At 37.7% G+C, this 13,663-nt stretch overlaps 1 protein-coding gene across 1 annotated transcript in view; it reads left to right on the top strand.

The window, feature by feature from the left end:
* LOC131678974 (protein yellow-like) overlaps window positions 1-13,663 on the top strand; it is a 342,660-nt gene that overhangs the window by 173,611 nt on the left and 155,386 nt on the right. The window lies entirely within an intron of this gene.

Below are 13,663 nucleotides of genomic sequence, written 5' to 3'. Positions count from 1 at the left end.
ATGGTTAATTTTATTAAATTATATTCACAGTTTGAGCTGCTGAAAATTAGCTGCTACACAAAGGGTTTTAGTTCTATCCGAACAGATGGAATGGATGCAGAACTGGCGTATATGATAGAATAGTTGATAATTTATTGGCTCGCGTGTATTTTTTTCCTTCCTAGGATTCGTTGGTCACTTTTTTGAGATTTTCAATTCGATTTGATTCGTTCAGGAAGATTGCATTTAATAAATAAGGTACCATTTGCAGGGATGTAATGCACCTCAGAGCAAATAATGAATTGTGGTTTGATTCGCCTTTCTAGCTGCTTGCCAGTGAGGGGAGGCACAAAAAAGTGGCTCTCCAAAGTGACTCTTTGATCGAAATTGTGCAGCTCTTGGTGCACACTTTCTCTTTTTCGTTTTCAAGTTTCTCTTTGTGCGGTCGTTCTGCACATCGCAGTGTTTTTGTGCTACTCTATTTTTATCGGTGTGTTTCGCTCTTTGTGGCATGTTGTGTGAGTAAATAACAAGCCTGACCATTTGTTGGCATTCTTCTACTTCATTAGTCTGTTTTTGTTGTATTTCCATTCGTTTGCTTTTCCATTACTGCTGTATACCGGAAATAATTTATTACAATATGTTAAATTAGATTCATACTAACACAACACAATCAATTGCATATTCTCACGTATACACTCTTAATCAATCTCTCTCTCATTCCAAACGTACGAACGCTCGTGGCATTCATGATATCGCGATAACACAAACCTGTACGCAAAACCTGAACATGTAATTACAATCAACCACACATACTTACGCCCACAATCTCGTCGCCATTAAAACAATTAAATGTAATAGCACCAATAAACTTATAAACGCGGCCTTAAGCGAGAACCTACAAACACCCATGCTCGCTTGATAATGAATCGGTCACGTCCAGAAATTTCTACATTCGGTCCTAGAAGCCTAGGATCAATAACGCTCAACACGTCAATATGGCGACTACTAGACAACACGGTCCTTGACGACACACTGTGGTCCCAAATCGAAAAATGGACGGGCATGAATGTTAGTGCTTTAGTGTCTTCAGAAAAGTTATATAAAATTTGTTAACGTACATTTTTAGATGGACACCTTAATTTTTATTAAGGTGTTTTAACCAGTTTTCAATATCTTTTTCACCGATCATTAAAAAAATAAATTTGCTTTTGTTAACTTATATAGCATTTAACTTGAAGTAATTTTTCTTAATATATCATTTATCTATACTTTTTTCAAGGACAGATATAACTGTCATGACGTATCCAAATTGGTTTTTTTGTCTTATGTTGTGAATATTCTGAAAAGGTTTTCTGTAGTAATGTTTTGAGTATTCTATATTCCAAATATTCCAAAACCCTTAAAGGCAGAGTTGGGAGCCGGAGGGATAATAATTTAAGATAGATTTGGTACAATTTTCGAGCAAATTTTGTCAAACTTTTTTATAGTGGCTTTTTTATTTTATTTTTTTTTAAGTTTCGACCTTACTGTACAATTTTGAATTTGTTCTGAATTCTAATTTTTCAATTATTTTTTCATGACCATTAATAATAAATCCCCTTAACCTAAAGCTTTTCAAAAATTAAATGATTGATTCGCTGTTCGTGTGGGAAGCAAAGATCGTTTTAGGCCGAAATTTTCTATTTCCTTAGAAAGTGTTGAGTCACAAGTATCTAGACCGATGCAGAAAAGATGGCCTTTAAAATTATGATTAACTCCACACGGCTGTCTATTTGATGGATTTTTCTCCCCCTGAACATGACTCCACGAGATGACAATCATTTCCGATGATAAATTGAATCCGTGTTACTTCAGTTGAACACCCTCAATTCACAAGCCGCCGTCATACAAACACGTGTCAATTTCTGTTTCCGACCGTTACCATCGGCGTCATTTTGTTTCGTGCGATTCGAACAGTATTAACGGTCGTTATCAAATCGAGAACAGACTCACGCGTTGATTATATACCAGGCTCACAGCTATGCAACGTGAAATGTAGGCAACTCGCGGTTTCAACTTTCTGGATGGAGACACAGACTTTCTTCAATCAGAAAATATTCCGGTCTAATGTCAAATAGAAATGATACCGGAGCTGCCTCAATATGTTGCTCGAGTCATTTTATAACATTAAATTAAGCTAACAGTGTTTTCCTTTCCCTTTAATATGTGTTACCACGTGGAGAGTCCTGGTGTTTAACGGTCCTTTGGTTGTGTGTTGCTTCAACAATCATCTCGGGTATGAATCATATGCAATCGATTTGTCATTACTCATTTGACGTACGATGAACGCATTCTCCCAGGCATGTTTTGTAGATACGTCCAGCTGAGCATAATAAGAGCTTTGTTCTGTTAAAGTCGTCCCGCTGGGGGGTCTACCTGTTTCAAGTGTAAGTTCTCGTGCTGAAAACCAACAGTGAACTTATGGCTGCGGGCTGCTAACCGATGACTTTCGGTTTGTATCGGAAACAGCGTTTGTGCATTTCGATACATTTTACCGTATTTGTTTGTTTGTCTAATGCCGGACTGGCTTTCGAAATTCAATGTCCGAAATGGTAATGAGAAGCGTTTGTGCAATGTGAACGATTTAATTAGACCACGGATTTATTCTTGGAAATAATCTGGAAACATGCAGTTCGACATTGACATACATAATAAGGTTTATTATTGACTATTGTAATACTATGCATAACTTTGACAATATTTCCATAATGGGCCATTCACCTATAAACGCACGAGGGACTGAAAACATGTATAAAACAGTTCACGAATTTCACAATAGTTCAGCTTGATGGTTTCTCGCTAACATAGATCATAGAGAAAGCACCAGCACTAAAGCACTAAAATTCTACAAACATCTGCACTTTCTCACCTGTGATTACCACGTTTAATGAAACCCAGAACGGTTGTTTGTTATTATTAATTAAGGTTTTAACCTCAAATGTCATTCGCCTTTTTGGGAAATAATATACAATCCCAAGAAACGAAAAATACAATTTACGGAAAGTAAATTTAAAAAATATCCGAATATTATTGCTATCGTTTATCCTGGGCGCACTGCTTACCGCTTCTTGCCGTTCCGTCTGCCTTCTCCCTCGCTTGTGTTTGTATCCATGTCGTCGTCACTAGAGTAGCTATAGTTTTCGCTGTTGGATGTTTGGTGTTTTTTGTGTTTTCTAGCGACTCTGATATAACCGTCTTCTAGGTATGATAACTTCCTAGCAGTGTTTGTGATTGTTTACGCTGTTTTTCTGTTCTCTTAAATTTTTGTTTTTATCGTTGTAAATATCCGCCTCAGTATCCTGCAAAACTGTTCAGGCTTGATAGCCAACCACCGTGTTCACTTGCCGAATGACAGTGTTTTGTTCCCACGCAACATCTAAGAATAATCTGGACAGGCTAAAACAGTTTGCTGATTTACCGCAACAGCCATACTACCGCTACACCGCTACCTCTCCACTCCGCCACCATCGCTTCCACTCGCAGTATGGGGCATTGAAAGATAACGTTATGCGACTAAAATGCTCGGAAAAATGACAAATTTCTTGTACTGGCACGAATCAAACATTTTCTAAGTAAACAAGCTCTCTGAATGATCAAAAAAGTGAGGTTATACATTTTCATGCAATGTTCTATATAAAAATATCCACCATCCTATTCGCAACGACATATTGGAGGAGTTAAAGGTGGAAATTCGGACCAACTTCAAAACGTTAATCGCCCGGATAGAATTTTACAATAGCATTTACCTTACAAACAATCATAAAACAATAAATATTATAGTTACTACTGTTTCAACATTGTTCGATGCCAAGTTCTCACGGTAGATTTATAATAAAAGTGCATGTAACAATAAATTTCACTGTTCAGCAAAAAACTGATACAGTGCATTCACATTAAATTTTACTGTTTTCGAGAAAAAAAATGCAAGGATTGATTGATTTTTTTAATGTTAAGATATATAACAACACCCCTTTTTCACTGTAAAAGTCTATTTTACATTGAAATTTACTGTAAAAACGTTAAAGTTTATTGTTTTTGTATTGTAGCATAACACTAAAACTTACTGTAAATTATTGTAAAATTACTGTACTGTCACAGTGAAAATCATGGTTTTGTTACTGTACATTTCTATACGAGCGACGCTGTACCAAAAACGCCGTTTCCTGGACCACGGTAAATTTCCTTTAATTCTGCTAAAAGAAAGAGAGACAACGACGATACAGGCTCCAATCTTTCTTAAGCTGCTACGAGGTATTGATGCCGCCGGTTCATTGTCATCATCCATTGCTATGAATAACGAAGATAAAATGTTTTGGTTGTAACTGTCAGAAATTTCGCTCGATGTTCCTGATGAAATATCACCAAGCTAGCGGCGAATGTCACCAACAGGGTTGTTAATCGATAATTAATCGTCATCGTCGATAACGTTAACCACCCGTCAATGTCATCGGAAACTCCGTTAACGATAATGTATCGCCGCCTTCATCGTCATCGTCGATAATTGTATCGTCGTTTTCATCGTCATCGTCGGTTCATCGGTTATCGCGATACATTTTGCGTTACTTTTTAGTTTATTGGGGTTGAAGTTGATGCGGTTAACTTTCAATTGTTTAGAAATAAATAACTATTGAAGGACATGTTGTTGGCAGTTGAAAATCAATAGTTTTGGACATTTTCTATGCACAGGGAGAGGGGGGTCCGACGATGTGTCAAAATGGAATTTTTTGGAACTTTTCGGGAGAGTTTTATATTGAAGGGAAAGTTATTGGCTGTTGACAATCAATAGTTTTGGACATTTTCAATACACAGGGGGTTCGACGATGTGTCAAAATGGAGTTTTTCAACTTATGATGAAAGTTTGTTATATTGAAGAAGTTATTGGTAAGTGAAAATCAATAGTTTTGGGCATTTTCAATGTACCGTCGGTGCATCAAAATAGAATTTTTTTCAACTTTTCGCGAACTTTTTATATGGAAGGGCAGGTGGTTGGCAGTTGAAAATCGATAGTTTTGGACATTTTCAATTCACTCGAGGATCCAAATTGGCAAAAAGGTGAAAGAAATTCTTTAAACCACGAAAAACATTTTTAGTTATAGTATCTTCAGCAAAGTTTATTTATATTTTTTTTGCATTTAAAAAGTATTAGTTGGGTGATTAATCCCTCTAAAGCTGAGAAGAAAGTTTTTGCTTATGTTAATGAAAATAAAAAAAAACTTTCTTTGGTAAAGTTGTTGAGAATATCTTAAGTATTAACTTCGCTGAAGAGACTATGTGTCTATCTGTCGATTTTAATTTACATTTGTGGAGATTTTTTTGATATACCCCCTGAAAATTGCTTTTTTCAAAATACTTTTCCTGGTAATTTTGTAGAATTTCTAAATGTTCCAAGATGTTGTTCAGCATAAGAAAATACAGAATTTTTGTAATGTAAGTTTATTTGTATCTCTTACAACTTAGAAGTTATCGAATGTTTTAGTGCCCAAAAAGCGATATTTTGGTACGGAAGCCGCAAATTTCCGCAGACGAATACCAATACGAATCTGTAAAACAAACACTATCAAAATCGTTTGGTGGGCTCTAGCTTACGTTCAAGTCAAATTCGAGTAAATTCCTTCTTTAGCATATGTTTCTTATCTTAGAGATGCAAAATATACAAAAATAATAATACTGTACTGTAAGACCTCCTTAAGGGATTTTTTTTACTAAATGATCAGAACGGGTTATGAGACTTTGTCGAGGAACTAAAGAAGAATATTTTAACCGCTCCGGTTTATTAAAAAGAAAGAAAAAATATATGTTAGTCCAGATGTTTGCGTTTCGACTTCGTCTCTTCAGAACCAGAAAAATATGTGCCGATTTTGTCAATGTCATCGTTTTATCAGCCTATAATTCGCCAAGGGGCTGATAAAAACGGGTCTTCACTGTATTCAAAAAACGATTAAAACTCTATTATGAGACCGTACATAAATTACACTACATATTTAAGGGTAAAAGAAAGAAACATGAAGCATCTTGTTACATAGTGGAGAGAAGAAACGGAGGAGGGGGCTAAAAGCTTCCCAACTAGAAAAGGAAATCAAACATTGGAAATATGTATGTATATTCTCCTTTTCAAAATCCGAAATTTTCTGGTTTAAATTAAAATTATAATAAAATCTGTTAATCACCACACGACTTAAATGTGTGGTGTAATTTGTGAATGGCCTAATAATAGTGGTTTAGTAGTTTTTTCAATATATGTTTTTGCGTGCTAAAAATTACTAATTGCACAATAGCTCAAAATTTGTTTTCTTCATGGTCGAAACAATATTGATCACCTTTTTGCCGCTTGGAAACACTGTGCACCTGGGACTCTTCCGTGCACCAACTTACTCGAAAAGTTGAAAAAATTCAATTTTGATACATCGTCGGACCCTTCTGCGTATTGAAATGTCCAAAATTATTGATTTTCAATTGCCAACAACTTTCCCTTCAACATAATACATTTTCCCGAAAAGTTGAAATAATTTCATTTTGACGCATCGTCAGACCCCGCTGTGCATAGAAAATGACCAAAACTATTGATTTTCAACTGCCAACAACATGTCCTTCAATAGGTATTTATTTCTAAACAATTGAAAGTTAACCGCTTTAACTTCAACTCCAATAAACGGGAAAGTAACGCAAAATGTATCGCGATAACCGATGAACCGACGATGACGATGAAAGCGACGATACAATTATCGACGATGACGATGAAGGCGACGATACATTATCGTTAACGGAGTTTCCGATGACGATACATTATCGTTAACGAGTAACGCCGATAAATTATCGTGAAAAATGTATCGCATTAACAACCCTGGTCACCAAGCTAGCGACGAATGAACCTTCCTAGTCCTAGTTTTTCGCAGTACCGTCTTTACGCATGGGCACACTGGGCCAGGGCCAGGGGCCCCGCGATTTTGGGGGCCCCGCACGTAGAATGAATATAAAACCATTCAATAGACTAATTTTCAAAAAAATGTTTGTAACTTTTTAGCATAGGGGCAAGTATATTGTCACTCTACGCATAATTGTATCGCGTGTATTGGGAATCCCATAGCACATGGGACAGTTATTTATTTATCATCGGACATAATAGTTCAAATGATTTGGGTGGAAAAAGGTCCGTTCGAGTTGGCCTCCTCCTACCAGGCACCACCTTCAAATGGGCGTAAAAACCACTATCTTGTCGCAAGGTTAAATGGACAAAATTAAGTAAAATTACAAGTACCTGGCCTGATTCTTATTACTAATACACACAATAATCGCAGTAAACACAATCTTCTTATATCGTTTGCAAATATTTTCGAGGAGTCACCAAATTGAAAGGCACAATTAGCACGAGAAAAGGTTCGAATCATTGAAGACAGTGGTTCATGGAATCCAAAAGATGTCTGATGGAACCTCGACAATAATAATGATGTATCTCGTGTTCTCCTCGCTACGCGGAAATCTAAGCCGGGCAGCAATTCAGGCGCATCACATTCTCCGTTTAAAATTTTCACCAAGGTAGTAGCTTGCTGGATACTACGACGACATTCTAATGTCTCAAAATTGAGCAACTGGCAACGGTCACGATTCGGTGGTAAATTTTGCGGGTCACGCCAAGACAAGTTCCTAAGCGTACGAACATTTTCAGTACTCTCTCCAATTTTAAACACCAAGTTAGGTGATGCGGATTCCAAACCGGCGAGACGAACTGGAAGATTGGTCTGACCAATGCGCAGTATTGGGAATTTAGACAGTACGGATGCGTGAAATCCCGTGAAATCTTCGAAATCAGTCCTAACTGGCGATTAGTTTTCACAATTATGTTGGTCATATGAGAGTTGAAGGACAGCTTGTGGTCAAAAATTACACCCAAATCATAGTCTGCATTGACTCTCTGTAGCGCAACCCCATCGATACTGTAATCGAAGATTAACAGATCGTTCTTCCTGTGGAACGTTATCACGAAGCATTTGGCAATATTTACAGTAAGCTAATTCATTCCACACCACTTCACAAATCGATCAAATATTGCTTGCAGTTGGTAGCAGTCCTCGGCTGACTGGATGACTAAGTACAGCTTAAGGTCGTCGGCATATATGAGCTTGTACCCGGAATCTAACACTACTGTTATATCATTAAAAAACAGTGAAAAAAGCAGTGGGCCCAGATTGCTGCCCTGCGGTACACCTGATCTATTGGTAAACGGTAAAGGCGTTCTGTGCGTAGGTAGGTAGGAGCGTAGCCGCAACGTAAGCTTGTCGGGCGCTCCTAAATTGTACAACTTCTTGAGAAAAATTTCATGGGCAATTCGGCCAAAAGTAGATTTCAAATCTGTGTATATAGTGTCCACGTGTGTTTTCTCCTCTATGAACACCAGGAACATGTAGGGTTGTTTCTAAACGTCGGGGAACTTAGCCTGGTCAAATGATTGGTTCAAAATGCGAGACAAAGGTTCAGCCAAAGCGACGGCACAGCGACAGTAGACAGCAGCTGGAATCCCATCCGGTCCAGGGGAGAAAGAGCTTTTTAGCTTTCTTGCAGCTGCTATTAACATGTCGGGTGAAATCGAAAAGGTGCTTAAGACAGCGATATCTTTCGGAACAGTTACTAGTATAATTTTTCCGTTTGGAATTTACAAAGTTCCAACATCTTTTAGGATTACTTCGTAAGCCTACTTGAACTCGTTATACTTACGATCTATACATAACAGCGTTGAGATTCCGGTATGCTTCACTGGCAACGTGAATGTCGTTGGTCGTGGCAGGCGATTGTTTGCAACGAAGTTTGCTTTGGCATGCATTTCGTTTTCTGCGACGGACTCGCAGCGCCGATGTACTCCATGCCGAGGAAACACTCCCGTTTACTGGGAGATTATTCTGTAACCAGTCCTGAATTACTCGGCAGAAGTTTATGGTCATTGCATCTGCATCGCTGTTACCTAGATGCGTTGACCAGTCCAGATGGAGCAAATAGTCCCACAGCTCGGAAAATTCAATCTTACGATAATTCAGCAGTTGGCTAGCTGGAACAACTACCGACATAACCGGGCAACCGGGCGATTGCATCATGATAACTAGCGGTGGGTGGTGCGTGTCGACGTGCAGAAGGGGGATACTGACTTCTCGACCGAAATACAAAATATTCCTTCGAGCAGAAAACTAGGTCAACGAACCGTCCGATTTGATTGGTATGCGTAAAGCGGCAGTATAGATCTGTAGCAGCTTGGAATCCCACATTGCACCGTATCCCATGTGATCAAGTTGTTTAAAGGGCATCAGAGCGGTAGAAAACGAGGCACTGCATGACTATTAAATCAGTTAAAACGTCAATTCCACATTTCGATTCAAGTTTCAATTTATTTTTAACTACAGCAAACAAAAATTCGGCACACTACGTATACAAAATTTGGAAGGTACCCAACCTTAGTCAACCAACTAGAAAACTTTGATTGGCAAGCGATGTGCGAATGTGGAAACATATTTATTTCTATGTCATATTTGAGTCTGTAAATGAACAAATTCACATGGAAATGCCCAAAAGTAACTTCTTGAGGTCTTACGAAGACTCGACACTAATCGGTCGGATTTGGCAAGTTTCATTTTGCATGGTCAGTCTTAGACTGACACAATACCAATAATGTTGCTCTGTAATGCATCCGCCTTATCTAGAATAAATAAACCATCTTGTAGACAAATGTCATGAAATCCCAATAAAAAAGTTGAAAATAGCATTTTTAAAGTATTTACATACATACACCCTGACTTTCCCCTAGATTTGAATAAATGAGTCACGGCAATGTGCATGTGTTTGAGGGTATTTGAAGAACATCGGACATTTGGTAGCGTAACCCAACCCCGACATTTCTTCTTCTTGATGGATGCACTCTTATTCCTCAAACAACGTCTACCAACCATGAAGGTCAGATAACTGGGAATACTATAGCGTAGTTAATAAGTCCATGACGATATTTGGACATCGGCAACGACACCAGGTTGTGGAAATCTAAATTCGTCTTTGTTCTCGGTATAATTTAAATCCCACTTTATTTTTAAAGTAATGTCAACACGGTTCACAGATTTGGTTTAAATTTGGAAAAGAGCCTCAGGGTGCTATGGAGTGGAAACTGTACCGAAAAGCTGGGATTTTTTTTTAATCATCGTACTACTACAGCTGCTTATAGATTTTCAATTGTAGGGGCCCCCTAGCTCAAGAGTGCCCAGGGGCCCCGTGTAGTCTTAAGACGGCCCTGGTTTTTCGTTGTAAGGTTATTAAAATCCGGCTTTCAATTTAATTGCTTTCGTTTCTCTTAGTCTTCAATTGGGTCATTAAACTATATATAGGTTTCCGTTCCATTCGATAAATTTTAGGTCCAATATACATAATATAACGTTATTTAGTAAAAAATTTCGTTGTAATACGTAAAAATGAGTTTTTTGTTTTTTAAAATAAATCTTATGTAAGCTTGGCAACCATACCTAGGAAAACTGCGGTTGTTTACATTTGACCTATGAGGACAACACCCAAAATGAAAAAAAAAAAACTATATGCAGTAAAGTTACCCTGCGGGAAAACCGGGAAAACATGTATTAATTTTTTCTGGCAGGGCATCATTTGTCGTGAAATTCGATATGTCAAATGCTTCTGATAGTGTCAAATCCAGACTGTCAACATATTTCTTTATTTAAAATTTTAATATTATTTTCACGTTTCTTGAGTTGGAAAAAAACATGGTTGCAATCACGAAAATCAGCGTTATCGATGTATGTAATAAAAAAAGTTTTTTTCTCGTTTAATGACCTAATTTGCCGAAAAAAACCAACAAAATCGATACATCAATTCTTGTAGCTTGACTTTTCTTTGGGTTTGGAATAACTATGCTGAATCCCTCTGGATAACGACTCGACACGTCAATCGTTTGTTTACCATTTATCTGTCAGTGTCATTCCAATCGAGCTCGAGACCTGTCAATATCATTCCAATCGAGCAGAAGACTTGTCAAATGTTGCAATCTGATGAATGAATTTTGGGAAGTATTGTGATAGTGAGTTAAAATATTTTTAATAAATTTCTGAATCAAATCTCTAAGGCAAGGTAAAATATATAACTGTCATCATTACGATGCCTACTAGAAGTTGCTTCTACCTGGGACGGGACGTGCAAAGTGAAAAAAAGTAACTGTCACCGCGAACCGGCAATGGCCTGTCATTGCGAACCGGACCTTTCTTGACGATTTTTATTTTCTTAGAATGGACAGTGTTTGGGTAGTATCGTAATATCCTGGCTATATACAAAGTGTTTTGGAAACAAATTTTACATGTTACTCAAATGCATGTAGATGCACACAAATAAATATGCAAAATGCACCGACGACACGTGCAATTTTAATATTCTGCTCAACAGTTATGGTTAATGTTGTTTTCCACAGCTCAGACAAACGATAACATAATTCATGTCATGTTTGAGCTCTATTATTTTCGGCACAATTCAGTACCTCATCGGCAGAAATCTATGCCGCATCGGCACAACACTATCATCGGCATTTGCTTGAAATAATTTAGCAAGCGGATTTTTCCCTGCAAAATAACATCAATATCGGGAGGGAAAAAGAAGACCGTCTTCGCATGTCCCGTCCCAGGCTTCTACCATTGCAGCTATCCTCGAGCTATCCGTAATGTTGTAATTTTCTGGTAAACCACACAACCGAATCCATTCCGCACGAAGGTCATAGTTTACCGGGAAGCGAAAAAAACAATATTTTTTAAACTGGCGGTAGTTTTATTGGTACAAAACTTCACACAGCACTTCATGATGAAAAATTATCGACGTTGCAACTCTGCAGTAACTGTAGTATACGAGTCAACTGAAGGCGAGCCTTTATTAAGTAATTCAGCGTCTTTACTTTGCACGATAGGCAACCATCTGACATATTTGATTGGTAGATTTGGCTTCACTCTGACCGCTAATGACACCAAATCCCTCTGGATAAAGATTCGCCATCTCTATCGTTTGTTTACCATTTATTGATTTATGTGTCAGTGTCATTCCAACCGTGCACGAGACCTGACAATGGCCCTCGTTCCAGAAGGATTCGAAGCGATTCTAATGAGTGCTTTTGACAAGTCTCGTGTTCGATTGGAATTACACTGACAGATATATGGTAAACAAAAGATCGGTAAATTACGGCAAAACCAAAATTAGTCATGCGGCACCTATGATTCAGCTTATGTACTAACAAAGTGATACAGTTTGCTTTTTTCACCCGTAAGTGAGTCGTAGCTTACAACAAACAGTTCTTTTTCTTCTCGGAAAAAGCTTACCACTGCCAAAATATGAATGAAACGAGTAAGAAATTTAGTTTTATTTGCAATTATTCTGAAATTACAGCCATTTGTAACTATTGGGCTCATACATTTCTTCGAAATATAACTGGGGTATTATTGTGGTTATAAAAAATCGTTCCATAAATAAAGTTCCAACTCGAAATCAATGACCAACTCCTTTATTTTTTGGAGCGTAGGAGATTCAGTGAAGACTATCAGAGAGAAGGATGGGCTGTGTATGATACAAAGCTGACACTTACCTATTAGCCGGATATATTGGGTTTGTTCCAGTACACGGAAGTCACTCCGGAGTAAACAGGAGCAACAAATTCTTGCTCCCTTGTACTTCGGTTTGCTACCAGAAGAAGAAAAAAGAGAAGATAAGAGTACAGGAACGACTTTCTCCGGAGTCCTTCCAGTTTCTCCTGGTACTGTAACAAACCTCGTGTAATCTGGAGAGTTTCGTGAATTTACACCATCTCATGAAGCTTTTGCTTAACTTAGGAGGAACGGGAAATGATGATGTTGCGGCGGCTACGGTGTTCAACAAATTACATTTCGGAACAGCACACATAGCTCTGCGAATATTGTTTATCCCGAGATAAACTAGCATTTCGTCGATTTGTTGTTATATGTTTCACACATGAGTGCGAACGAAACAAAAATAAACGTCAAATCGTTTTTTCCCTTGCACTAATGCAAAGTGAATAGGCGCGTGATTTGGCACACGGCTTGTCGGCACATGGCTAATATGTCACGATGTGGATTTTAGAAAAGATTCGCAATAATATTAGAAACCACTACGTTTTACACCCTTTTCGCAAGATGTTTACTCATCATCTTATAAAATGACGGTTTTCCTTTATTTTCATAAACAATTATCAACAAATTGATCGGTGATTTGATGTTTAAAAGTTTTTTTTTATCAATGTTTACAGAAAATATATGCGCTACACGGTAAAAAATACTTTACCCATTTTATGTATTCAAATGGCTAATTTTCGGAAGTTATTCGAGCTGTCAAAAAATGGGTATTTTTTGTTTCTAACGATCCGTTACGATCCTTAGTTTACAGGTTAACTCGGTTGAAATACTTCTTAAGGATTTTTCACCCATTATTAAGATCAACATCATTGACATTGCCTCATCGAGCAGTAGTGAAATGGATAAAAAGTACTCATTGGGCTAATTTATGATGGAATTCCAACCGAATGCAACAACCAATCCTGAATGAATGAATGGTTTTTGAATCGGTTGTTACATTTACGCATACATTCTAAAAGAAAACATTCCGATTGTGATGAGTT

Source organism: Topomyia yanbarensis, chromosome 2, assembly GCF_030247195.1.
Source record: "Topomyia yanbarensis strain Yona2022 chromosome 2, ASM3024719v1, whole genome shotgun sequence".
In the NCBI taxonomy this organism is placed as follows: domain Eukaryota; kingdom Metazoa; phylum Arthropoda; class Insecta; order Diptera; family Culicidae; genus Topomyia; species Topomyia yanbarensis.
The sequence above is the reverse complement of the archived record's forward strand: the minus strand, read 5'-3'. Positions and strand labels throughout refer to the sequence as shown.